Raw genomic sequence first — 24,728 nt, 5'->3', positions numbered from 1 at the left:
CACAGAGGTCAAGGGAGAGGCAGTAGGCATGAAGGGAGTATATATGTCAGACTCTGATGAAGATACTCAGATCTTATAGGTTTACTTGCATTTCTAACAAAGATATATAAATATCTATCTATATCTATATCTATATAGATATACTTGAATACAAAAGAAAATTTCAAGAGTAAAAAAAAAAGGTTTTTCAAGTCTTCAGTATAATTAACCTTTTATTACTTTACCTATTAAAAGTCTTTTGTATTTTATTCATGGTAATAATTAGCAGTTTTTAAAATTTTTATTAATCCTGAAATTCTTCCTACTTAAAAAAAAATTGCACTTTAGAGGATTCTATAAAAACCCTCTATCACAGTTTCCAAATGTCTAAGAATTATGTATTTATTTGCTTTTTTATGACAATTAATTATTTTGTTTTTTCTTTCTAGCAATAGCTTTCAGTTGTAGTAATTGTTTTTGTTTTTGTTTTTAATTACACCAATCTTTGTGCATCAGGGCAATATATTTCATTTCAATATGTGCTTTGATGAACTTTGAAACACCTGACTACCAGATACAAACAGAAGCTGGTATAATAGTTCTATTCACTGAAGTGTGCTCTTTGGGAGCTAAAAGTTTTACATGTTTTCTTAGGCTGATGTGTGTGTGTATGTGTGTGTGTGTATGTATACACAACAAAAGAAAGTAAAGAAAGTTGTAATGTGCATAATCTAATATTCAGTTGATAGAGATCTGAGGGTAAATGTGGAAATCAGTTTTATCTTCTCTTCAAAGTCAGACTGAGTCAAAATATTGTCATTGGAAACACATGCACACATGTAACCATTGATGTCACAAAATAAAACAAGAAAATTGCATTCCCAAAATATTTTACAGAACAATGCAAATATATGTGTGCACAAAATAATTTCTTATGTAGAGGGCAGACAAATAATAACTGACAAAATTAATAGAGGCTTAGGTTTCCAAGAAATGGGGTTTATACAAAGACAGTGACAGAAGATGGAGCGTCATATACAGGAAAGAGCAAGTAGTTGAATTTGACTGGAACATAAGAGTGCAAGAGGTGAAGTAATGCTCAATCAACTTGAAAGATTGGAGCCAAACTGAGAAAATCCTATACTATTACTGGTAACCACATATTATAAATAAAGTCTAAAATACTATTCTCTGACATCCATGTGTTTTTTTCTAATATTTGCAGACAAAATCAGCAAACGTCCCATCCCTTTGCTTCTATAAATGATTATATAAATTCTCCTCTGTGTAATGATTCTGACAGATGAGTGGTATGGAAATATAGACAAGTCAATCCTCATCAATCTTTCCAATCCTCAGTTAGTTACAGATTTCCTACCAAGTTTATAAGCATATAAATCATCAAACTTAATGGATCACTCTGGTAGCTATTTCTCTGGGAAAAGTCTTTCCTCCCAGTCCACTCTCTTTGGAAAAGAAATAGCATCTTTGTGACTATAAATGAAGTTAATGACTGTACTTAAACCCATCTTCAGCACATTGCTGGTTAGCTAATTATCTTATTGGCATCATAATTTCCAGCCCTAGATTTGTTCACATATTTATCCTATTGAGATTCTGAAGAATAGATTAGACAGATAAAAGTGAAGGAGGGGTTGGGAGCTGATTGTAATTGCCACACTGGCAATTATTTTTATTAAGGACAATCTACTGCTTCATAGCTATCTGGATCCAATGGTAGGGGAAAGTGAGATAGGTGACTTTACCCAGCCCTCCCTCACTTACATGAAATTCACTTGCATGTCATGGCATCATGGTCCTCCATAAGGAATTTTTACTTTGTGAATAAAAATGAACTGGAATGGGTCACTTGGAGGACCTCCTCCCTCCCTCTTTCCCTCTTTCCCACTGCCCCTCCGTCATTCCCTCCCTCCCTCCCTCCATCCCTTTCTCTCTTCCTTCTACTGGAGAAAGTGAGGCAGGTGATCTTGTCTAGCGCTCCCTCACTCAAATCCAATTCATTTGCATGTCATGGAATCACCTTCCTAGTGTCATGGTCTTCTTTGAGAAAGACAAATGTATACTTATTGTGTATCTAATTTATATTTTAATATATTTAACATCTACTGGTCATCCTGCCATCTGGGGGAGGGGGTGGGGGGTAAGAGGTAAAAAATTGGAATAAGAGGTTTGGCAATTGTTAATTCTGTAAAGTTACCCATGCATATAACCTGTAAATAAAAGGCCATTATATTAAAAAAAAAAGAGAGAGAATGAAAGACAAACAATAATAACAACTGGTGCATAAGACTCAGAGTTAAAAATGCATGTGTGTATTATCCATCATTTGCTTACTTGTAATTATGTCATTTTGAACAAAACTATTTAATCTCACATTGTCTCAGTTTCTTCATTAATGAAATGAGAATTATACTATTTATGTTTCTTCAGTAACATAAATTCGTCTGATGATCAACTAAAATGCTACATACAAAATGATTTATATATAAAGTGCTTATCATTTAACCTTTTGTTGTCTTATTCTCCCCATCTTGAAATATGGATAGTAATGAGAGCTAGCATGTGTATAATGTGCGGCATAAAAGCACTTCACAAATAGTATCACATTTAATTCCTAGAAAAACTGCAGAAGGTAGGGAATATTTTGTTTCCATTTTACAGGCAAGGAAATTGAGTTACTAAGAAATTAAATGATTTTTCAAGGAGATTCAGCCAAGAAATATCAGAAATCAATTTTGGATTTTTTGTCTGACTCCATATCCACAACTTTTGCCTATAAATGTGATATATAATTGTAGTATAATAATTATTAATTTAAAATTAATAGAAAGAATAGAAAAATATCTATATTTTACCATGATATACAGTCCTACTTTGTTGTACCATATCTAAGTGGAGGTGACTGGATTCTCAAAGGCTATACCAATAAGAATAAGTTTTTTCATTTACTAATATGTTGTAAAGGCTTTGAATATGACAGCAGTGACAGAAAATCATTATTAATAGGATGATTGCTAAAAGATTATTACTTTGGTTATCTTATTCTATGAAATGATGAAAAATCCAAATTGATCTTAAGACTTTTGATGCTTTTTCTGCTTCTTCAATGACCATGGAAGAATGGGAGAAAAGGAGAAAGGAGTTCCAGTAAGGAAGCTGAGGGAGGGAAGTTGTATCAACACCACTCCTAATTATCCCCTCAAAAATGATCATAAATCTGTTGAATAAAGTTTAAAAAAAAAAAAAAAACTACAACCAATAGAAGGAAAAACAAAGGAACTCCTAAGACAAAAACTGATATGTATGGTATGGGAATGAAGAATTCACTAAAAGAAAGAAATATTTTTAGGGTAAAAAAATTCAAGACAAAATATTCAGAATAAGATAAAAAGTTCTACAATTAGAAGTACAGGGTAAAGGACAGAATAGCAGTAGAATACAAAGTAATAAAGTAGTTGAAAAGAGATATTTTTACTTACTAAATTCATTGATGTGAATGTTTCTAAGCTGCTAGTCCTTTACAAGTCACATATACCTGCCCATTTTATTAAATTATTATCAACATCCTACACGATTTTACCAGAGAAAACCCTAACCAATATTCTATGTTCCACCCTGCCACTTTTTTTTTTCTCCTTGAGATCAAAAGCATGTCATGGACTGTGCTACTGTTAAGTTATGATTTTAAGTTGTCAGGTGGTCAAACTGTCAGCTTTTATTCATCATACAATTTTATTACATCCTTTCTTCTGGTTCTTCTTTGAAGTATTTTGTTATATATTGTAATATAACTATATTCTATATTTGTTTCAGTTTTACTTTCTCAGTTGTACTTTAAAGAATCAAGGCCATTTATTGATAAAGAGTTGACTCCAGGGAATGTTTTACAACACATTATACAACAAGAGTGGTAGAATATTGGTACTAAAAATTAACCTTTATTTCTGGTAATTTTTTGAGACTATTAAATGAATTTTTGAAAATTTTCAAATATAATCCACTCTTCACTTCCTGTTTAATACTTAATGAAGAATTTGTGAATCAGTTTTGTGAAGTACACATGAATTAGCTTTCCCCCAATTTATTCTTAAACTAGAAAAATCATCATATTTAGATTTAAAAGGACATGTGGACATCATCAAGAAATTTATTGTTTTACAGCGGAGGTAATTGAGTATTAGGAAAAGAAAATAAACTGTTCAAGGTGACATAGTTAGCAATGGGAGAAGATATAGCAGTTAAGGACATTTCTCCCCATCCACCCACAATATGCAAAACTGTTCCATGTGCAATAGAATTTTTGAGTTTAAACACTGGAGTTTATGTTCATCCCTATCTGTTATGTTTCTCCTTTGGATTTTAGTCTGTGAGAAAAAAAATGTTGATTATGTCATTTCTTCCATTATTTATCTTTTCCAGAGTTTTCTCATCTGAAATTGTGAAAAAGCATATTGACATAGTAGGATTTACGTAAAATTATCTAATTTAAATGCTGTATCATTCACTTATTATTATAACTTTATTTCACAGTCCTTTTAGGTTTCAGTTTTCTCATTTGGAAAATGAGAAAATTATTCTGTATTATCTTTAAGACTTCCAACTCTGAATTTCTACATTTCATGATTTAAAAAGTTGAACAACACAAAAAAAGAGTGTATTCTACTAAAGACCTCACTCTAATACCATGACAGAATTACCAATTTGTTAATGACTGTTATATCATCTGTGATTATTATTATTGTCTGACCCGCATTTCAATAAGTTGGCAGCAAGGACATCATATGAACATTTGTCAGGATGATTTCATGAAATCAAGATGCTATGCATTTCACTTCCTGTTTTTCAGTTCTTAAGTGGCTTATAAATACTGTGTAAATTTGATCTCTTATAAAATCTTTTGGTTCAGAATTCTCTCTTACATTGTTTTATAACTCTCCTCTCCAACACTTTCATCCCTAAGCCTATTATAATGTTCACTGTTTTATCCTGGAGTCAAATAAAGCAGAAAAACAAATAAATAGTAAAGAGAATATGGAGATTTTGTCAATAAAATTTTGATTTTACAGAAATAGCTTTGTGACTTTGGCAACAAGGAGTAATGGAAAGAGTTAGAAGACCAATGTTCAGAACTTGACTTTGTCCCTCACGTGATACAAAAGAGGTAACTTAAATTTCTGCTTCATCAATAAAAGTAAGATATTTGATTAGATAATCTAGATTTTATAAATGCTCAGACATCTGTTTTACAATATGATTCTAGAAATTTATCAAAGCCAAGTTTATTTTATTTTATTTTATTTTTGACTGATTAATTTTAGGATCTAATATTACCTGCTATTTTATTTTTTTAATTAAGACATTTACATATTGACTGTATTCTGGTGCATCTGCTATACTCTACAATTTATCAAAAATGAGCACCAGCAGTTTTGAAATTACTTCTGTAAGTTCTTTCAGCAACTGGGAAGTAATTGAACTTGGACTGAGGCTTAGAATTTATTTCAAGTAGATAGGTAGTTTCATTAACTTGGATTGCAATTGCCTCTTCAGCTTTCTTCATTGAATCATTGTTGTTTTATTATTCATTAACATTATGTCATTTTCCTCAAGAGTGGGTCTAACCCTTGCCTGAATGAATGCTTCATATTATCATAAATTTGAAGTTGGAAAGGACCTTAGATGTCATCTAGTCTGACCTCCTTTTCTTAGAGAGGAGTAAAGTGAGGCCAGGAGAAACCAAGTGATTTGCCTATAGCTACTAAGTAGAAGAACATGGAAAACAAAATTCTTGAACTTCTAAGATAGTGATCATTTCACTGAGTCATATTGCATATGCTGTATACAAAGTCCTTAGCTTTGGCTCAAGCATTTTTTCATGAGAGTGCAATGGGAATGTTTTAGAAAGAATCTTTTAAGGCTGCACTAATTTCAATTAGATATTCTATGTGCTAGGAGTTAAAGGACATATAATGATCAAAGGAATGAACAGGGTCCTCTGGGATCTTACTTCTAGACAGATGGCCTTTGATTTCCTTCCTTCCTCTGAAATTTTGTGATTCTCAATTTTATCCTTTATTAATCTTATACTCAAAGACTCATTCAGCTTTCACCCTAAATTCTGTCATACTCTTCTCTTTGGTATATGCCATTTAAATTATCTGACTCTATTTCAAAGATCCTAGTAGTCAGGTATATAAAAAACGGAGGTCTTCTATGTCTTCACAAGGTAAGACATGCTAAAATGGCACTTTTTAACATGGTAATAAAAGCTGGGGATATGATTTCACATATTTAAACTTCTATCTCCTGCCTATATCCTTATTACCATTCTTTTGTTCCTCTCTTCCTATAAAGTTCTTAGAAAACTTTGGAATATTCTCATTAATCTTTAAACCCCTGAGATACAAAATTGGAAGGAAACATTGTTTTAACTTATAATCAAAAAAATTGAGATAGAACAAGCAAATGACTTTTCTATCCCTATAATACTTCAGGTAGTTTTGCTTTTTTTATTTTTAATTGAGGTGAAGAAATCACTGGTAATGATTTCTCAATGCATTAAAGAGAGGCCATGTACTATTTGTGGTTGCTCAGCAACTTAGGTTTGAACTCTAGCTAATGTGAAGATAGAGAACACAAAAACAAACCAAAAAACAAAACCTCTTCTGTTAAGGTTATTTTGGTCATTTACTTAGAAATGTTCACTCTGAACTACAGAACTCTTTCTAAAAGGAATATTAAACTTTCCACCTTTCAAAGATCTTTGTCAAAATCTTCAGCATAATTTTAACTAAAGAATCTTCATAAGGAGATACTCAGGAACAGCTTTTCAATATATTGATGAAAGGACAATAAAGACAACCCAAAATGTATATGGTCCACTAAGGATAGCATCTTCCTGGTGATTTAATTCCTTGAGCACTTTGGAATTTAATCTCAAAAACTTCCATTTCAGTTTAATTCAACATGTATTCAGCAAAGCAAGGGAAGGCAAGCAGCATTTATTATGCCCTTACTACATGTGAGGGACTAGATTGAGTGATGAGGATACAAATGCAAGCTAAAATAAGATAGCAGGGTCTAGATTGACAGCAATGGAAGGACTGGGAGGATAGCTGCCTGGTCTGGTACCTTTCTCAAAATAGAGACCCTGTAAGGAATTGACAAATAGGAAAAGGCAGATGGTGTGAAGTGGGTGAGAGTGTTCCAGAGTAAGAGGGACTTAAGTGAGGCAGATGCATGTTTTAGAGTGAAGAAACAGTTGAGATAAAATTTTTGATTCCCCTGAAATAAGGAATAGATCCAGGAAGTGATTAGAAAATGGTGGCAGGTACATTGAGATATTAGAATACAAAGACAAATTAAAACTCATGGAGTATCCCTAATTTCTAGGAGTTTACTTTAAACTTCACAGATTCTCTCTCTCTCTCTCTCTCTCTCTCTCTCTCTCTCTCTCTCTCTCTCTCTCTCTCTCTCTGTCATTTATATTCTAAATCCCATAAGACTGGGTATAAGAAAGTGTTAGCATAATAATTACTGACGGTTTGAAATAGAGAAATTGAATCAAAGACAAGAAAATGACTTGAATGACAGTCAGCCCACATTAATCTACAATTTCTCTAACCCTTTGGTACTTATTTCCTGAACCACACAATTAGCACCTTATTATAATATGTCTTCTAATTATTTGTAGTCGAAAGCTTTGCATTTTTCTTAGAATGCATATGATGTAATTTCTTCAGGTGTAGGGCTTCCCGTGTATGCTGATTGTTTTGTGTATATAATCTTGGCTTCCCCAATTAAGTTGTACATAAAAGATCATATTTAACTACACTGTTATTTTAGTTCTTCTTAATAATTTTGTTCTTAGATGCTATTAGGAACACATAGGGCATTCACTAATCTCTTCTTTCTTTTACTATTAGTAAATAGGAGACCTGATACTCATTTCACTGGTGTGTCCAGCAATCAATTAATTAATAATAACCTCCAACTTAGAGAAATCAATACATTCTTAAAATACTTTCTTAGAACTTCAGTGATAAAAAATATGTTATAACACTCAGTGATGAAGATGTTTGTATTCAGAGAGGTTTAATGAGTGGTCAATATAATCGCAGAGCTGGTCTAATTTAGCTTTGCACTCTGAGTCCAATCATTTTTAATTTTAAGGAGATGATTCAATTTGAGTAGTTATTATTGAATTTTTTTACACAAAAGTACATATTTCTGAAATGCTAGTATATACACAACCTAATCATGGTCTAATAGTTGAATTCAATAAGTAATGTGCTCTTCATGGGTATTCATGATGATCATATAGCAATCGATACACAGGATATTAAAGAAAATATACTGTTCTTTTGATTATTATGGAAGACTTCTGGTATAATTTTATTTTCTTTCAATATCACCAGTTTATTCTCTCAGTCTGAATGTTAGTTCTCAGACTTTCTTCAGCATAGATTTTCTTACTTGTTGTGAATCTCAAGAGATCCCCTTATTTACTCATATGACATCACATATGGCAAGTACACTATCTGATCTCTCCAGCTAACTCTGCCTCACCATTCAAGCTCTTTCTTCCCTCATCTTCCTTTTTGAGATAACTGTGCTGTATTTCCTTTTATTATACAGGTATTATATGCCAAGCATTGTGCAAAGTATTGGAAATATACTTGGAAAAGACTAAGAGCTTTTAATAAGTAAGCTCCAAAAAAAAAAAAAACCAAAAAAAAAACAAAAAAAACAAAACAACAACAACAACAACAACAAATAGACCATCTAGCTAAGAAATAGAAAAGGCTTTTTCAATTAAGAACAGACTTCTAGACAAAGTTGGTAAAGCATAGAAGGTGAAAAATCATGATGGCATTTAGGGAAAACTTCTAACTCCGACATATAAAAATTTAAAGTGAATTATAAGCAAAAATTGTTTCAGTAAAACCTGAAAATAAAACTGTTCAGTCAAATATCCCAGATTTAGAGAAAAGATGGTGTTATAGATCATGTATTCTAATCTTAACTTCTCTCCATATCCACAATCTCTCCCACTCTCTACATTTGAGGAAATTTGACCCAGAAAAAAATTAAGTGACTTATTTGTGGTCCCACATTGTCCCACAATTCTAGAGTTAGAATTTGAAGTCACAGCTCTTACAGTGAAAAAATACTAAGTACCCAATGTTTACACACATTCACCCACATGCACACACCAACATAGCCCCCCGCCCCAACTCCTCTCCCAGAGGAATGTGTGTATGCCTACAATTTCTTTGCAATTATAAAAGTACACATTTCAGTGCATAGGCAATTGTTAAAAAGAATTTCTTCACCAGGACTCTCTAAACAACAAAAAAGGAACAACAACAAAATAAAAATCCATCATATAATGAAAAAAATAAAATAGATGTACAGTGGTTAAGAGGGAAGTACCTGGATTGAAGATCAAGAAATCTGTACTCTAGTTACAATTTTACCATGAACTTCTTTTGCTCATTGTATAAATGAGCCATTTCACATTAAGTCTCATTTCTTGTTACCTATAAAATTATGGGGCAGAATACGGTATGTTACAAAACATCTAAGTAAGTGCCATCCAGCTCTGACATTCAGGTATTTTGAAATCTTATCTTTTAAATAAAATGTTCTATCTTTGCTTTATAAAAAGGTGGAGCTGATAGAGGAGAGAGGTTAGAACATGTTGGTTCACTAAGCCTAGGCACTTGCTAAATGTAGCATTTTATTCATAATTCAGGTATTATAATCCCTCTCCTGGTGGCAGTAGAGGATAATTGATGGCAAAATTCTTTTAAAAGAAACAAACTTTCCCAGTACTTAAACACACACACACACACACACACACACACACACACACATATAAAGAGAGAAGATGAATTAAGATGTTGAATTGTATATATAAATATTAATGATATCAAGATATCTATATATACACATATGTACAAATACATGTGTTTTGTGCATGCTTATGCTTATAAATTTCCTCTAACAATTCAGTTTTCTCTATCATTTTGTTTCTGTTTATATTTAGTTTCTATTATTTTGTGAGGATACAATGGGAATTTCAAAATATGTTGTGTAGAGAATGCTAAAAATCAGCTAAAATCATATTTTAGCTATAAGCTATATTAAGGCCAAATACACTAATCAGTACCAGGAAAAAATAAATTGCAAAAATATATTCTATAGATTTTATGTCTTTCAAATATGTGGTGAGTTTACTTTCCATTTGACTATTTTATGGATTTTAATAAAAAATTCTAAAATAGAAGAGTTGTCTCCAGGTTTTTGAAGGGCTACTATTTGGAAGAAGAATTATGTTTGTTTTGGCTGTCCCTAAATAGAAGAAATAAGAGCAATGGATATATGTTACAGAAAAATCCATTTTGATTTGATGTAAGGAAAAACTTCTTAATTAAAATTATCTCAAAGTGGATTGGGTTTTCTTGGGATGTAATTGATTCCCTCAATTTGTCAGTCTTCATGTAGGGTCTGGAGCTCCACTTTGGGGGAGATCTTGTAAGAGGATTCTTGTCCAGATATGTTTTGGGCTACTCAAGTAACTTTGTACTAACATTCTGTGATTCAAATGCAGTTATATCAGTCAGTTTGGGCATAGTTTAAAGAGATATCATGTTTTCAATAGATTCTTGGGTTATTTTAATCTTATGAAAGAGTAGTATTTGATTATGGGATTCTTCAAAGTTCATGACAATTTTAAAAGATTGTGCATTAAAGCTCTACAATTAGTAAATGTGGCTTGGTAAATGCCAACCACTTTATATGCAAACTATTAATTTTTTCACTGACTTCTCAATGTAATGAGGCTGTTCTTCAGCTCTGTTGTATACATATATATGAACACCCAGTCACCCATGAATACATACACACACATGGCTTTTTAAATAGACACTGATACAGGAATACATTTTGTTTACTATAGAAGGGGAAAAAACCTACTGAATTAATAGAGAGTAATGAAAGGGGAGAAAAAGCTTCTTAATGCTTTAGTCAGATTTTTATAGTCTAGAAGATGAAGAATTAATTTTGGTCCTGTTTGAAATAAATACAGATAAACTTTGCAAAGGGCACAGTTTCATCTTTTTACCTGTGAATAAAGTAATTTAAAGAGAATGGAAAATTTAGGTTATTAAATATTTTGTGCTTTTGAAACCATGAAGGTATGTCTTTTAAAAACTAACAATAAAAAGTAAAAAGAAAAGAATTCAAGAAGTTTGCCCATATAAATGCAATGCAAACAAAATCCTTGGTAAGGAATAAACCTATATCTAGAAGTATAGAAAGTGTCTTATTAATATGTAAATGGATTCCAACTCTTTTATATCATTTTCTCAGTTTGCTCTAATCTGAATTGCTCTATCGAAAGGATTTATCAAAGGTGGATAGCATGTTGCAAAATGAAGTGAATAGAAGATTGGCTCACTATTATGTGATTTCTGTAACGTCAAGAGTTTGCTATAATATATTTTAGAGGTGTTCATATTCTAAACTGACTCAAACTCCAAAATATCAACCCCAGGTTACTCAGGGGGCTTCCACTATCACGATCTGTCTCCTCATTCTTATTGTTAATAATTATATTGCACTTACTGTATGTCAGGAGCTGAGCTAAGCTTTTTACAATTGTCATCTCATTCAATTCTTCCAGCAATCATTGGAAGGTGGATTCTATCATTATCTCCAGTTTATAGATAAGAAAACTGAGACAAACAGTTAAGTGATTTGCTTAGACACAGCTAGGAAGTGACTGAGGATAAATTTGAACTCAGCTCTTCTTCATTCCTGAGCCAGTAATTTATCTACTTAACAACCTACCTCAGAGTACCTCTGTGACGATTTTGAATACTTTAGGAAGTCAATACAGTATATCCTTGTGGCTACTAGACTATAAAATGAATTAGTGTGTTTGAAATTTTGCCATTTTGTGGATGTTGTGCTGTGTACCTTTTATAGTGCCTAGAAAGAGAGAGAAGAAGACAGATTTTATAATAAAGGCATCATTATTGTTGGTGGAATTGTGAACGAATCCAACCATTCTGGAGAGTAGTTTGGAACTATGCTCAAAAAGTTATCAAACTGTGCATACTCTTTGATCCAGCAGTGTTACTACTGGGCTTATATCCCAAAGAGATTATAAAGAAGGGAAAGGGACCTGTATGTGCACGAATGTTTGTGGCAGCCCTTTTTGTAGTGGCTAGAAACTGGAAACTGAATGGATGCCCATCAGTTGGAGAATGGCTGAATAAATTGTGGTATATGAATATTATGGAATATTATTGTTCTGTAAGAAATGACCAACAGGATGATTTCAGAAAGGCCTGGAGAGACTTACACGAACTGATGCTGAGTGAAATGAGCAGGACCAGGAGATCATTATATACTTCAACAACAATACTATATGATGACCAGTTCTGATGGACCTGACCATCCTCAGCAACGAGATCAACCAAATCATTTCCAATGGAGCAGTAATGAACTGAACCAGCTACGCCCAGAGAAAGAACTCTGGGAGATGACTAAAAACAATTACATTGAATTCCCAATCCCTATATTTTTGCCCACCTGCATTTTTGATTTCCTTCACAAGCTAATTGTACAATATTTCAGAGATTCTTTTTGTACAGCAAAATAACGGTTTGGTCATGTATACTTATTGTATATCTAATTTATATTTTAATATATTTAACATCTACTGGTCATCCTGCCATCTGGGGGAGGGAGTGGGGGGCAAGAGGTGAAAAATTGGAACAAGAGGTTTGGCAATTGTTAATGCTATAAAGTTACCCATGCATATAACCTGTAAATAAAAGGCTATTAAATAAAAAAAAAAATAAAGGGCATCATTTTCATTCTTGAGTTTTATTAGACGGATGTAGAAATCCTTTCTAACAATCCAATTTTGTGCTTTTTTTTTCTTTCTTTTTTTTTTTTTTTTTGCTATGTTGGCTTGGATTTTTTAGGTGCCTGATATCTTGCCATGTGCTAATCCTAATGAAAAGAAAAACTAGTCAGAATCAGTTTAGAATGGTTTGAATTGATCAGAATTGGTCCCAACCCGCCAGTTGAACTGGTCAGAATTCAGTTTAAATTGGCCAGAACTAATTTGAACAGGTCAGAACCAACTTGAACTGGTCAGAACCTATGTAAACTTGTCAGAACTTGTTTGACACCTGTTTAAACTAGTCTGGTGGAACTGGTTGGAACAAGTTTGAACTAATCATTTTGTTTAAACTTCCCAGAACTTGTCTGAATTGGTCAGAATCAATTTAAACTCACAATTTGAACCCATCAGAATTGGTTTGTATCGGTTTAGTTCCAGGCACCACATGTTGAGAATGTTTTTGCCTATATATTTGATACTCTGCCCTCTTTTTTTTCAGTTCAGCAATCCTCAAAGTCATCTCTAAGTCCTTATTAATTTATAATCATTTTATGTATTAATTCCTATATGTATTTATGTAATACATATAACTATATATGTAAATAAAAGCATATATTACACAAAGTATTTTTTCATTGCTGTCTTGTGAGATTATATTGCAAACATCAATAGCTGTTAAAGATGAACAAGCTAGAAGCCATAAATTTAAGTGAGGATTCTGGGATCATATAGCTCTTAAATGCTACAGACAGAATTCAATGATCTTCTGACTTTAAGAACAAATTTTTAATCCTTTTCCTGATCTTCCTGCTCTTAGCCTCTCTAGTCTATTTTTTCCTATATCTTGTTGCATAACCAGGGTGAAAAGAGAGCCTTCAATTTAGCTTCTTGGGTCTCTGACTTATAAAAGACAAGGAGTTATCTTCTGTTCTTCAGGAAGTGTCAACAACAACTCATTTTTTTAAACTACAGAATAAGAGAAAAAACAGAATAGAACAAAGAAAAACAGAAGAGGACAATTTAAAAAAAACAATACAAAACATTGCCATGTATTTAGCAGAAGATCAAGAAAGATTCAAAATATATAATAATAAATTTTCATTTCAAGAAAGAATACATAATAATAGAATATATTCATGAGTATCCTTTTCTTTGCTCTCTTAAAGGTTATTCTTTTATTCTCTACTGAAAACTTTTAATTTTACCCTTTCATCCCACCCCCTTTTCCTTTGTAGGCTACAATCAAGCATATATGAATGTATGATGTATATAGGTATATACACACATGCAGACCCAGACAATATACAAATATCTATATACACTTATATGCATACCCACCCACATATACTCAGACACATATATATGCATTTGCATTTACCCATATCTAAACATGCATCTAAGACAGTAATACTATGATTTGACATAAAATGTAGAATCCTACATAATTTATGATACTCCAAAAGCCACAAAAAGTTTTATCCAGGTTTTAAACATGTCCTTGCTATGGATTTTTTATCACTAGGAGTTAGGATTTCATAAGCCAAACTATCTAGTAACATCTTAACATAAGACGATGTAGCCCCATAAAGAGTGCAACCTTTTTGCAAATCCTTAATTTTTTCCAGATCAAAAGGAGTGTTTCTTCTCCTTTTCTGACCTGAAGGGTCAAGCTCTTCAGTCATAAAGTGTGCATTTATTAAATCAGATACTTCATGTCCTTCATTTTTTGCTTTAACAGTGCTTTTTTAATCTTGTCATAGGTTGCTTCATTGATGGTGCTGAATGTGTTACTGCCTCTCGCCCTCCTCTTTCTCCATCCACCCATGAAGGATTAATTGAGGAAAATAGGTCAGGGGATGGGGAATTACCTAATTTCTCCTACTGTGAAGTAGCACACTCAAAATTGTACTTAACTCCATTCTTATCTGATTCTTCATCCTTTTCACCTAGTTTATTTAGATCCTCTCCCTCCTGCTCGTTCACCTTTATCCCTATTCTATAACTTATATAATTTCCTAAAGCCAGTTGTATTAAATTATATGTATTAAGTGTGTCTTTGGAAATTGAGTCAGTTCCATTATCATTGTAGAATTGACATAGTTGCTCTCCTACTAATTTCCATTCCTTTAGATCCAATTCTTTTTCAATAGAGAACCAAAGAGATGTGTACTGTACAGTTTCTAAAAGTTCAGTAATCTGCTCCCAAATTATAATCAAACCTTGGCTTTTCATAAGTTTGATAATGTTCTATATACATTTTCCTTGAACTGGAAAAGAAGGCTGTTTTCTAAATATCTGTCCCATTTTATCTGAGTTTTAGCTGAACTAACTTTAGTACTTTAACAAAGTTTCCTTTGTGTACTCATCTGAATTTCTGGGTTGAGAAGACTTTTCCACTGAAATCAGGATCAGGTCTGTCCCATGTTTGGTTGCCAAAATGTAATATTCTTCTCTAAAATGTAATATTCTCTGGGAGCAGGTTTCTTGGAGGGGAGGCCTTCTGGAGGCCTTAGTTTCATTTCAGTAATCACCCCAAATGCAATTAGGTGTTAAAGCCAAATTCTTTATTGTCTCCTTCAAAGCTTGTCTCCTTCACTTGGGGATTGGCTAGTTTTCTGGAGGCCTTCTGGAGCTTGGATAAGAGAGCTGAAACTGCCTTTCTCTGGCTTCTGAATCTCCTTAACTGAATCCTGGATGAAACTCTGAGAGCTTCTAGAGGACTTTTCCTTCCTGGCCCTGACAGCTCCTCCTCATATGTTCCACACTGAGTATACACCAATCATTATATCACTAGGAAACCATTATTTGTTGTAGGATTAAATCAATGCTAAACTAGATTTAACCACTGTCTCCTCAATTCCAGTTACTTAACACCTTGTAAGAATCTTAACAAATATCCATTTTTTTTCCATTCAATATTGTGGACAATTTTGCTGACTGTGATATTTTAGGACCTTTTGATTGTCAGTGTATGTGATTGTAGGGCCTATGGTCTTTTATTGTGGCTGCTGCTAAGTCCTTTACAAATCTAATTTTATCTCCAGCATATTTGATTTTTTCCTTGTTTCCTGCAAATTTTTCTTTTTAATTTTGGGTTTTTGAAATTTGACAATAGTATCACTGTGTGTTTTTCACAAAGGATCTCTCTGATCAGTGGATTTTTTTTCTATTTTTACTTTCCCTTTCTGTTCTATCACCCCAGGACAATTTTCTTCAATTCTTTCTTTCATTGTTTTGTCAAGATTTTGTTAATCACAGCTTTTAGATAGTCCAATTATTCTTATATTTTCTCTTTTTGATCTGTTCTCTAGATCTTCTATTTTTCTTATAAGATGTTTCACATTTTGTTCTTTTTTTATTCTTTGTATTTTTGTAATTTTTGGTTTCTTATAGCTTTGCTGGCTTCACCTTGCCCAATTCTATTTTTCACAGAATGATTTTCTTCTTTAAAACACCATATCTCCTTTTCTAATTGGTTAACTTTTTTTCATAATTTTGTTTTCCTTGGATTTTTTTTCGGTTTGTTTTTTCCTCAGTATCTCTCACTTGATTTTTAAAGTTTTATTCTTATTTCTTATGTAAATTCTCTCTGCACAGTGAGACATTCCATGTTACACTTTGGAGTAGAAGAGACTTTTTTTTTTTTTCAATTCACTCTCCTCCTTGAAGATGAACTTGCGTCTTCTCAATTCTTATAGTAAATTTCTATCATGGAGTTCTTTCTTCTTTGACAATTCATTTTTAAAAATGAAAAGCATTAGTATAAGTATGCCTAATCGTGGGGTGAGGGGAATAGTGCCTCTATCTTCATTTTAGCTTTTGTTCTGACCTAGAACCCCCAAAAGCTCCCCAGTCCAGCAAGTGCCCACAGTCAACAATGCCCCTGCCCCCTGCTTCTGCACTCCTTCTTGTCCAGGGCCACATCTCAGCAGCACAGTTGGGACTGGTGAGCCTGGTTAACTGAGGTTCCCTCAGTCTTTCCAGACCCACCCTGTCACTCCCATTCCCATTCCTCACAGTGGCCAGGAGATGGAAGTTCTTGTGGTTACCACTGAGGCTACTGGAAAACCCAGCTTACCCCATACCTCTCCACAAAGTATTTCTAAGGAGCTAGCCCAGAGGTGTTTGCACTTCACGTAGTTTAATCCCCTTCCTAAGAACTTTCTTGGGATCTTCTTGCTTGTACGTGCTGGACCCTAGTTCTGCCCAAAATCTTGTTTGCGTTTCACAGGTCTATATTGCTCACCCTGAGGTGTAAATTTGTTCTGTTTGTTGGGAAAAACTGAGAATTTGAAATTTATTGATCTACTCTACCATCTTCCTAGAATCCTCCTATCTTCTTGCTTCTCAAAAGCATCCTCAGGTTTCTTTAAACCTTGTGTGGATCATCTCTCTCAGTGTCTATCCCGTGTTGACTTGTCATTTGATTCCCATCTGTTAATTGAATGTTCTCTAGCGTTTCAATCTCTGATTTTATTGTTTCCTATGAGTTCAAATATTATATCTATGCAGATGGCTCTTACCTCTAACTCTGAGCTTCTCTGAGTTCTAGTTTTTCATCAATAGCTGCCTTTCAGAATATTTGAGTTGGCTATCTTGTAAGGGTATGAAATTTAGCATGCTCATAACAGAACTTCCTTATGTAAACAACAATTTGATATGTAAATAAATTTATCAGAATTTACCATTCTCACAGTGAGGACCTGACTTCAAAGAATATTTCCAAAAAAGAAATTTAAAAATATCCCCCCACCAAGAACAAATGGAAATTCATAAAACATTATTATTGGAGGGTTGTTTTGCAGTTTAATGAAGATTAATGAATTAATCTTTCAGGGCATATTTTTCAATAGGAAACAATATAACCTTAATTATTCAAAACCCTTCCTTTAAGCCAGAAAGATATGGTTTCAAGTTCCACCTCTAACACATCATCTTTGTGCTCTAGGCAGATGACAACATTAGTTTCCTTAATTAATGAAATGAAATGCCCTTAAAGTTTGTATTTACTTATGTATGTTCAGGGCATTATCTTCATGGAACATAAGCTTCTTGAGAGTAAGAAATTGTCTTGTTTGTTTTTGTTTTTCTTTAGTAACCCAGAGTAGTGTTTGACATACACTAAATAATGAATTTTGTTAATTAATTGCTTAAGGACATGAAATCAAAAACAAATCTCTTTTCAAGAAACTACTATTTTAGGATGAAGGCAGAGAGATACAACACACAAACAGAATAAGTATAAAATCTACACAAATAGAAACAAAGTGATATTGAGGAAAAGAATGAGAATATTAGAATGTTTAAATAGAGCTATAGCTAGCTAGCTTACTAGATACAAAGATACATAGATACAAGAATAAATAGATACATTGGAAGAATACTGGAAACTCCTTAAAAGCAAGAATACTATCCATAATTTTTTCTGTGTCTTTTGTATTTCTGATGGCTTAAATTCAATTCTAGACACTTACGTTGTGCTTAGATTTTTATACAAATGAAAGATTTTATCAGTAAGATACAAAATAAGTGTCATACAGTGATTCTTAATTTATAAGAAAAGTTTTTTTCCACTTTCAAGCAAATTCTTTGCTTCATTATGATTTTCATTATGATTAATGATGAAAGAGATTATGAGGATGTCAACTTGTCAACAGGCTAAGGAACCAAGTACAATAATGTCTTCATTTAGAATATATATATAACTTATACTTATTAATATTTGAGACAATGAAATTTCCTTATTTTGTTACTATTTCTTTCTGAACTATATCTTTTTTAATAGGGAATTTACAGATCATCAGAAACATTTAAATACAGAAAGAATATGTGCTCTATGAGATTGCATTCCATTTTAACTATATATGTGTTGTGTATGTGTGTGTATATATATATATATATATATATACACACACACACACACACACACACACACATTTTTTTTTTTTTGCATTTAAACTCCTCTAATAGAATATAACCTCCTTGAAGATAAAGTCCACATGTTTATTTTCCTGAGACTTGACACAAATACTGGCACATAATAAGTACTTAATAAATGTTTGTTGATTGATTAACTGATTAGATAATACATAAAAAGGAGAATTTATGAATAATTTAAAGAAAACTTTACATATTATTTAAAATGTAATAAAATTCTCTTTTTATTTCCATTTCTGTGTGTATTTTTCTTCCAAGTTTAAAATATTTTAATCAATACTTTCTTATTTTTATTACTATCTACAAATCCATCTTTTTAAAAAAATTTTACATAGCCAATAAAGTATAGCAACACATTTGTCTGAGATATTTCCAGCAGTATGTAGGTATGCTATGTGCTGCCATTGCATATCTATGCCATGAGTAGATAAGTATTTATTCTAGTAATAATGAATTAACTTTATTATCATATTTTGCTTTAAATAATTTACTATTAAATTACTTAAGTATTATAATATAAAGCTAAGTATGATTTGGTAGTTTTAAAATTAATTTTATCTTCATTTATAACCTACCCTTCATGTCCCCTCGCACACACATGCAACACACACATGCACACACACACACACACACACACACACAAGTGGGGGAAGAAAGAACAACCATGAATTAAAAAAAAAAAAAAAAAAACAGAACTATCAAGCACATGTGCAGTCTAGCAAAACCACTTCTCACCCTGGCTATACCTAAAAATACATGTTTTTCTGCATATGGAATCCCTCACCCCTCTATAGCACATTTCACCTTAAATCTTCTGGATTATAATGTATGACTACAAAGATTGGAAAATTATTCTTTCAAAATTATTTTTCTTTTCAATGTTATCATCATTTTATAAATTATTCTAGCCCTGCTCATTTTGTGATCACTTTCACTATTAAAAATTGTACTATAATTGTTTTTGCACACATCTGTTCTTTCCCCTCTTTTCTTGATCTTCATATGGTATAGTCCTGCTATTAGTCAAATTATTTCAAAGTATCTACTTAGCTCATTTCCTTTTAGTGATAGTTGCAAATTTATTTTCAAAAAGGCTGGGCTAATTAAAAAACTCATCAACAGGGCACTATTCTCTTTTCTATTAGCCCTTCCAATTCCTTTGTCTTTTTTTTTTTTTTTTTGCATCTCTACCAGTCTCTTTGTTATAAGCTAGAACCTTAATGTTACTTTAATTTTAATTTCTCTAATTATTATAACTTGAAATATTTTAATAAGATTATTGATACCTTGAATTTCTGCCTTTGATAAATACCTATTTATGTCCTTTGACTTTTTTTTTAAATTGAGGAATGGGAACTCATTTTTATCAATTTTAGTTAGCTCCTTGTAAATTTTGGATATATTTAGGCAACTAGGTGGCATAATGAATAGTCAGGAAAAACTGAGTTCAAATCTGATTTTAGATACTTACTAGTAATGCAAACTTGGGCCTCTTTTGCCACGATTTTCCAAATGGAAATAATAACAGCTACATGCCAGGGTTGTTGTGAAGAACAAAAATAATATTTGTAAAGTATTTTACATACTTGTTATTACATTATAAAGACTACACAAAGGCTAGATATCATCATCATCATCATCAAGAGTTATTATTATTACTATATAACTACATCAATGAAATATATTGCAGGTTTCCTCCATTTAATTGTTTTTCTCCCAATTTTAGTGACTACTACTACTACTACTACTACTACCACTAGGAATAATATATATATAAATATATATGCATATATTTATATTTATACACACACACACACACACACACACACACACATATATATATATATATATATACACACACATATATTTCTTTAAGATTTAAAAATCTCATTTTATCTTCACAGGAACACTTGGAGGTAGGTACTATTACTATACTCATTTTTCAGTTGAGGTAACCGAGGCACATAGTGATTGAATGACTTAGTTAGGGAAACATATTTAGGAAGTACCTGAGACTGGACTTGAACTAAGGTCTTCCTAATTCCAGATCAAGCTTTCTTTGCACAGTGCTTAGCTACCTATTTATAATAGATTTCTTTGTGTAAAACTCATTTTTATATTATATAGTCAAAACTCTTTATTTTATTGTGTGAGCCAATTTGCTGTATATTTAGTCATGAGCAATTTTCCTTTTCCGTGATCTGAAAGGAACTTTCTTCCTTGTTTCTATAATCTATTTATGATATTATCTTTTATATATATGCCATATATCTATTTAGCTCTTATATTGGTAGCTCTTACAACTTTTGCTTTATGCCCTTACATTTATTTTTAACTTAACATCATACTGATTTGTTTATTATTTGCATTTTCAAGCAAATTAATTATTCAACATTAGCTCTTTCCCCCATTTATTCTGATTTTCTGCTTTTCAATCCATGAGACTGTCCATTGTTTCTTCTTTTTAACTTCTCCTTTTGCCACTAATTTCCTCAGCTAATTCTTGTCTTACTCACTGACTCCTGCCCTTATGATGTTGTCATTAACCCCAACTATGGAACTTTGTCAAAAATACTTTCTAGAATAGAAACTACTTTGTCATTTCATTAGCAAATGTGGAATTGTGTTCTGAGACTTTTCTTATTTTACTCTTGAAGGTCAATCTATCTTTCTAAGTTTAACCATTTGATTTCAGGACAAAACTGAGTAGTTTTTTTTCTCAAAGAGATGAAAGAAAAAGGAAAAGTACTTACATGTGCCAATACCTACGGCAGATTTTTTTGTATGAAGTCAAAGAATTGCTAATTGATAGTATTTCAATCAATTGAATGCATGATCAAGATGTGATAGATAGATAGATAGATGGGTAATTATGATACAATACTAATGGGCTATGAAAATGATGAGCATGATAGTTTCAGGGGAAAAAAACTGGAAAAATTTGTATAAATCCATGTAAAATGAATCAGACAGAGCTAAGAACACTGTCCATAGCAACAGCAATGTAGAAATGATTAGCAGATAGGAAATACTTATCCATTCTGATCAATAAAATGATCCAAGAAAATTCCAAAAGACTCATTATAACAAAAAATATTATCTACCTTCAAAGCCACAACTGATAAACTCTGAGTGAAGTTTAAAAACTTTTTTCAGTTCATTTTTCTTGCTTTTGTGCTGTTGTTTTGTAACATGGCTAATTTGGAAATGTTTTGGATGACTTCATATATATAATTGCTATCAATATTGCTTGGTTTATTAATGTATGAACGAGGCTTTGGAGGAGAGAAGAATATTTAGAATTCAGTTTTTTAAAAAAAATGTTGAATAAAAATCTCTGAAAAGAATCCTACCCTCTAATTTTAGTTTTGTAGTTATCTTGTGCATAAATTCTAATGAGAGATTCACAATTGGAATATAATCAGTGAATTATGAAATCATAAAAAGGTTGTGATATTTTTGTAACTCCTTCCTTAAAGCAGAAAAATATTGTGATTATTACTCTAAAGATCATTATGGTTTTGGAGTCTCTTTATCAGCTTTTGTTCTTCCTCAAGGTAAGAGGCAGCATGTTTTATATTACTGCTGTCCTGTGAACATGCATTTAGAAAACAATTTAGTCAGCTTTTAGTAATAAGTCTCCTAGTACCTAATTGAAATATATTTTATTTTTTTAAAAGATGTATTTTTATTAGATAGGTATTTTCTAATAAAACACAGGCTTACAAAATATAATCTCAATACAGTTAAGCAAATTTTCCTCCTCATAACTGCTATAAATATGACATGTTACTTTCATATTTGTAATTTATACATGGTTAACAGAAAGGAACAAAAAAGCTTTTATGATTGCTAACACTGAACCAATACTTTCCACTCCATTTTATAGTTTTGTTATTATTATTATTATTATTGTTTAGTGTTGAATTTATTTACATTGTTGTAGATATTGTGGAAATAGTGAAATTATTTGTAGTGCTGTGATACACCATTACAATAGCATACTATAATTTTTCAAACAATAGTGATTTTGGATATTTTTGTTATCACAAATATTTATGATATTAATATCATACATATGTGTGTATCCATATAGATAGATATGCATGCACACATACATAGGTGTGTATTGTTTTTGTCTTCTCTAGCATATCATTAGAAAAGCAGAAGTAGTATGACATCATATATGAGAGCTGACCTCAAAGTCAAGAAGTAAAGAATTCAACTTTTTCCTCTGATATATTTTGGTGTGTTCTTGGCAAATTGCTTAACATGTCAGTACACCAGACAACTCTGTCAGATTAAAATTGCATAGTGGGTTCAATCAGCTGTACTAGAAGGAATTTCTTTCCTCAGAGTGAACAAATCAACAAACAGATAAAATAACTCTTTGCCCACCAACCACTAATATGAATCCAAAAGCAGTAAATAGAGGTAAAAACAAACCTTAAAATTTAAACACCATTAAAGTGTAGACAACATGGGGCCAGAGCCAAGATGGCAGAGTAAGGCAGGAACTCACCCAAATTCTCCCTCAAACTGCTCCAAATTCCTTTCAATAACGACACTAAACAAACAAACAAACAAACAAGCAAAAAAAAAAAAAAAACTTCAGAGCATCAGGACACCCAAAACAAAAGACTAGAACAGTTTCCAGTCAAAGGCAATTTAGAAGCTCAGCAAAAAAAAAAAAGGATCCCTTACATCAGGGTGAGAGTCCAGGATGTAGTCCCCCAGGGCATATTGTACAAACCTGGACTCAGCCTCAGTTTCAGCCTGGACCAATCCTGATCTCTGAATCAGTGCTAGTTTCCAGATCTCTCAGCAGAGAGATAGCAAGGAGGACCTGGAAGGTCAGCAGAAAAGGTTTCTGGAACCAGAATGAAAGCCTAGCCCATAATTCCAGAACAGGTGCAGCCTTGGCCTCAGCTCTTGTTCAGCTACCACCATCAGCAAGGTGGGACCTCTGAATCAGTAGAAGGCTGGAGGCTTCTGGATCTCTCAGCCTGGGGATACCAGTGAGAATTCAAAACATCACTGGAGAGAGTTTGTGGCAATGGAGTGGGGTGGTCTGAGCAGCCCGGTTCAGTGGAGCCTTGGGCTGGCCAGCACACTAGATCATATAGCTACTGGGGGGGGGTAAGAGGAGAGGGACACAACTAACAGCTCTAAGGCATAAAAGAATGCTTATGGTCAGATTCCCAGAAGGATTTCTGAAAACAACTGCACAAAAGCCCTGAAGATTGGCACTGTTCACCATCCACCCTGGATACAGAGCTCTACTTTAATAAGGACTTAAAAGCCAAGTAATAAACTAGGAAAATGAGCAGAAAACAAAACAAAACAAAAATGACAATTGAAAGTTATCATGGTAACAAGGAGGATCAAAACACATATTCAAGTGATAAAAAAAATCTAAGTTCCTATGTCAAAATCCTACAAGAAAAATAAAAATTGGGTTCAGGCCATGGAAGAGTTCAAAAGGAACTTTGAGAATCAAGTAAGAGAGATAAAGGAAAAATTTTGAAAAAAAATTGAGAGAGGTACAAAAGGAAATACAAAAAGCTAATGAGGAGAAGAATGCCTCATAAAGCAAAACTGGCAAATTGGCAAAGCAGGTACAAAAGCTCCCTGAAAAGAATAATTCCTAAAAATAGAACTGACCAAATAGAAGCCAATGATTTTGGGAGAAATCAAGATACCATAAAGCAAATCCAAAAAAAGAAAGAAAGAAAGAAAGAAAAGATAGAAAAAATGTTAAATATTGTATTGGGTTGGGGGGGAAACTAACCTAGAGAATAGATCCAGGAGAGATTATTTAAAAATTATTGGTTTACCTGAAAGTCATGATCAAAAAAAAAAAAAAAAA

Source organism: Sarcophilus harrisii, chromosome 6 (genome assembly GCF_902635505.1).
Source record: "Sarcophilus harrisii chromosome 6, mSarHar1.11, whole genome shotgun sequence".
Classification (NCBI taxonomy): domain Eukaryota; kingdom Metazoa; phylum Chordata; class Mammalia; order Dasyuromorphia; family Dasyuridae; genus Sarcophilus; species Sarcophilus harrisii.
This window is presented reverse-complemented; position numbering follows the sequence as displayed.